Genomic DNA, 4,956 nt, shown 5'->3' with positions numbered 1-4,956 from the left:
TGCATTGGTAAGGCCAAAAGGCATGACCAAAAATTCATAATGACCCTCATGAGTTCTAAATGTTGTTTTCGAAATGTCTTCAGTCTTCATTCTGATTTGATGATATACTGAACGAAGATCCAACTTGGTGAAGTAAATTGATCCATGCAATTCATCCATTAATTCATCAATGACAGGAATGGAAAACTTATCTTTAATAGTGAGCTTGTTGAGCTCCCTATAATCCGGACACATGCGCCATGATCCGTCCTTCTTGTGCACCAATACTACTGGAGCAGAGAAAGAACTTTGACTCGGTTGAATTATACCAGCCTCTAGCATTTCTGCAACCATACGTTCAATTTCACTCTTTTGGACATAGGGATATCTGTACGGCCTGATGTTTGGAGGAACACTTCCTAGAATCAGATGAATAGCATGATCATGATCACGCATAGGTGGGAGGCCTTTGGGAGTCTCAAATACCTTGGAATGATTGTCCAGGACTTTTTGGAGATCTGGAGAAATAGATGATTCCGATGTGGAAACATCTAGCAAACATAATTGTACAATTACACCTCTTTGTTCCTTTTTTAGAAGCTTTGTCATACCATTAGAGCTGATTATCTTTCCTGGTTTCCCTTCAATACCCCTTAATTCAACTTCCTTTTCTTCTATAGAAAATTTGATGAAAAGTTCTTGAAAATTAAAAGCTATTGTACCCAAGGATTGTGGCCATTGGACTCCTAGTACAACATCAACACCTCCCATTGGAATGGAAAGCATTGGGCTAGTCAATACATATTCTCCCATGGATAGCTTGATATTATGGCACTTTCCAGAGAAATTTATTGTTCCTCCATTTGCAATAATCACTTGACACTCTGGTGCTGGATATAGAAAGCAATTCAATTCTTTTGCTACCTTGCAATGAATAAAATTGTGGGTGCTTCCTGAATCAATCAACACTATTACCTTTTCCTTCTTGATTTGTCCTTCTATCTTGATGGTTTGAGGAGTGGTAATTCCCGCCAATGCATTACAAGATATGGTCAGATTCATTTTTTCTTCATCTAGGCTTTGTTCCTGGAGTATATCCTCTTCTTTTGACCTTTCATGCTCCTTTTCTTCTTCCTCTTCACAATCTATGTAGAATAATTTCTTCTCAGCACACTTATGACCTTTAGTGTATTTGCTATCACAACTGTAACAAAGCCCTTTTGCTCTTTTTTCTTCCAATTTTTGTGGTGTCAACCTTATAGGTTGTGGAAGACTAGGGGCAACAACACTTCCGTCTTTATAGTTGTGAGTGGTATGCTTCTTGGTTGCCATAATTTTGCTTTCCATTTTTCTTGCTAACCTGAATGCCTTCTCTAATGAATCAGGTTCCCAAAGGCGAACATCATGTTGGATATTATCCTTTAAAGACCCTATGAACACATCAATCCTATGCTCCTCTGGAATATATTTTACCCTTATGTTCAATTTTTGGAACTCCTCAATGTGCTCCATTATTGAACCCTTTTGTTTGAGGCTTATCAATTGGCTAAAAAAAGTGTTGCTTTTTGTATCCTCATAATGTGCTATCAATTCTTCCGTAAAAATTGCCCAAGTGATAAATTTTTTACGAGAGCAAAGCCATTGCTACCATACAAATTGATTTGGTTCCAAATATAAAGTTGCCATACATACCTTTTGTGTGTTTTGCACATTATTGAGATCGAAAAATTGCTCTATCTGTAATATCCATGTTGCGGGATCCTTGCCATCAAACTTCCTCATATCGATTTTTGGAATATGGTGCGTCTTAGATCCAACATTAGGGTCTATGGAATCATGATTAACATTTATTTTGTTCTCCTCATGATTTTCCTTTAGTACCCTTTCACCATTAGTGACCATTTCTTGTAGCAACTTATTCATATTTATCTTCAATTCTTCCATCTTATCATCCATGCCATCAATTTTAGCATCCATGCCATTCACCTTAGCTTCCATGCCATCCATATTAGCTTCTACGCCTTTCTTTAAACAATCCATCTTAGCTTCTACATCTTTCCTTAAACCATCCATCTTAGATTCTATTGCTTTTTCTGCAAGTGACACTTGTTACACTTGTTCTTGTAATTTTGATATATCATATAGCATTTCTTCTTCTTCTTCACGAGTCATGCTAGAGCTTTCAGGTTCCTTACTAGGTGTTTGCATTTTCTTTCCTCGAGGCATCAGTTACCGATAATAATGCTCTACTAGCCCTTTGAATTCCTTCAAAATAAATTTTCAAACCAATCTTAAGCAAAAATTTAAAAGAATCTACACACCTTTTTTTCACTTTGTAGGAGCTCGATATTGCCTCTGATGTATCTCTGTACTTTCATATCATCCAGTTCTGAAATTTCAACCTGTGGTAGCCCTCTGTGTCCTCTTTCCAATGCCACCAGTTTGATCCAAATTGGATTCTCCAAGGAAGAGTTATGCGAAATCTCCCATAGTGCCCTGATTATAGACTAGTTCAGTAGAGCGAACTTGTACGACGTGCCACGAGTCACTGTTTCGTCCTTTGGCTCTGAAAAATATATACAAGAAACTACAGTCCATCCTCTTTCTTCACCTTCTTACGAAATTTCAATCCAATGCTCAGAGAAAAAGTTATGATTATTTTCCCCAGGTCACCTGTTTGGAATGTAATTCAGGAGTTTGCAAAAAGACCAACTTCCTCAGATCATATCTCCACAAATATAGCGCAAAAAGCTCTGAAATTTGGACCCATTCAGCACGATGTCTTCCCAAATGGGTTTTTTTTTTATCTTCTGAAACGTCGCAGAAAAAAAGTTATAGCGAAAATTCCATGATGACCTGTTTGGAGCAGCGAAACCCTAGAATCCAAAGCTCTGATACCAAATGTTATGAAACCAGCGCAAGAAAAAGATAGAAAATATAGATCAACGCCTTAAAATTCAGCCTCTTCGAGGGGCAACCTCCTTTACATTACATAAATGAACAATTCTTTGATGATTCAAATGACAAAACCTCCTTTCTATATATAGGAGTCTAAGGAGTCACAATATAACCCAACCGACCTAACAATAATAATATAAAGCCACAAAAATAACAATAGAGGGATTCTATGGGGCACAGTAATAACAATATGGGGGCAATAGGGGCACAACAATATTAATAAGTGGTACAACTACAATAGTAATGGGGTAATCACTAGTATTATAGGGACCCAACAGTACAACAGAATATGGTTTATGGTATCCCAAAGGAAATGATCTAGTTATCCAAGCTTATATAGATGCAGACTAGGAAGGAAGTATTGATGATCGAAAGAGTACCGGTGGAGCAACATTCCATCTAGGTGGTTTCCTTTTTTCATGGTTACGTAAAAAACAGTCTTCAATCTTGTTATCCAAAGTGGAAGCAGAATATACCGTGACAATAACTTGTTGTACTCAAGTTCTCTGAATGAAGCAAACTTTGCAAGATCTTCAAGTCAAGTTTGATGAGCCTATTCCCATCTTCTGCGATAACACCAATGCCACCAATATTTCTAAGAATCCTATGATGCATTCCAAAACAAAGCACATTCTTATCAAATATCATTTCATTAGAAAGTAGGTCACCAAAAAGAATATCAAGCTTGAATATGTTCTCACAAAGGAACAAATTCTGACATCTTTACCAAACCATTATCTCATGAAGCATTTGAGTATCTTCGCCAAAAGCTTGTGATTCTCCCAAGTTCTCATTAGACTCTTTCCCTTATCTAACTAAGTATAAAGGGGGGCGTGGAGGTGTGTACAGGTCCACAGGAATACAGTTTGTTAGAGGGAATTACCCTTTGCCATTGATGACAAAGGGAGAGAAGGCAGTAGGAAGACGTGTCATGGTCGTAGCGGGAGTACTTGTGTTTCCATCAATGCCAAAAGGGGAGATTGTTGATCAGTGCTTGTCATTAATGTCAACCCAAGCAGCACCATGGGTTACCCCAATATTTCGTGGGAATTTTGACTTGAAAACTCTTTCTATTCCAAGTCAAGGATCTTCTAGATGGATTTTACTTATTGAGATGTTTCCGTTGATATATGTCACACCACGTAGTTCAACATGGTTCGAGAGTTATTCATGTTTGAAGTTAGTAACCTCAGTTAGTGGGATAAAACCCCATGGGGTTGTGGCATGGAACTCATCGTGGCATGGAACTCATCATTGGTTGTGGTCATTGAATAGTCAATAATTAATAATGCTTTATGCTCCTAAAATCCCTCCAACATTCACTTGTTGAGGACCCTCTCAACTTAAAACATTTCTATAAATAGTGACCCTCATATCCTCCTCTTGCAAGTAATTTCAAAGAACTATCTGGTGGGAAGACCTATGTAATTTTTCGGCCCTCATGAGCTTCTAATGCCAGATATGTTGCAAGGAGTTTAAGGTTTCGTTGAGGTCTAGTTAGGGTACAAAATTATGATCAAGTTTGAAGGTCTATTTTGAAGCAAGTTTAGAGCTTTAGATTCTAGGACTTCACTACTTCAAAGATGCCATCATGGAATTTTCGCTATAACGTTGTTTCTAAAAAGCTTCAAAAGATGAAAGTAAAACCCATTTGAGCTGACATCTTGATGAACCTGGTGACTGAATTTCAGATCTTGGTTTGCTATACTTTCGGAGATATTATCTGAGTAAGGGAGGGTGTTTGTAGGCTCTTGAATTCCATATCAAACAGGTGACCTTGGGAAAATCTTCATAACTTTCTCTCTGAGAATTGGATTAAAATTTCATAAATAGTGAAAGAAAGAGGCCAAAATGTAGTGTGTTGGGTATCGTTTTCAAGGCCGAAGGTCAAAATAGTGACCGTGGAACTTCGTACAAGTTCGCTCTAATGAACTAGTCTATAATCAGGCCATCGTGGGAGAATGGGCATAAATATTTCCTGAAGAATCCAATCTCGATTAGACCTATGGGGTTGAAAAG

This window comes from Pinus tabuliformis, chromosome 1_2, assembly GCF_031772625.1.
Source record: "Pinus tabuliformis cultivar Carrire ecotype Pingquan chromosome 1_2, CPIR1, whole genome shotgun sequence".
Classification (NCBI taxonomy): domain Eukaryota; kingdom Viridiplantae; phylum Streptophyta; class Pinopsida; order Pinales; family Pinaceae; genus Pinus; species Pinus tabuliformis.
Note: the sequence above shows the minus strand (reverse complement) of the source record.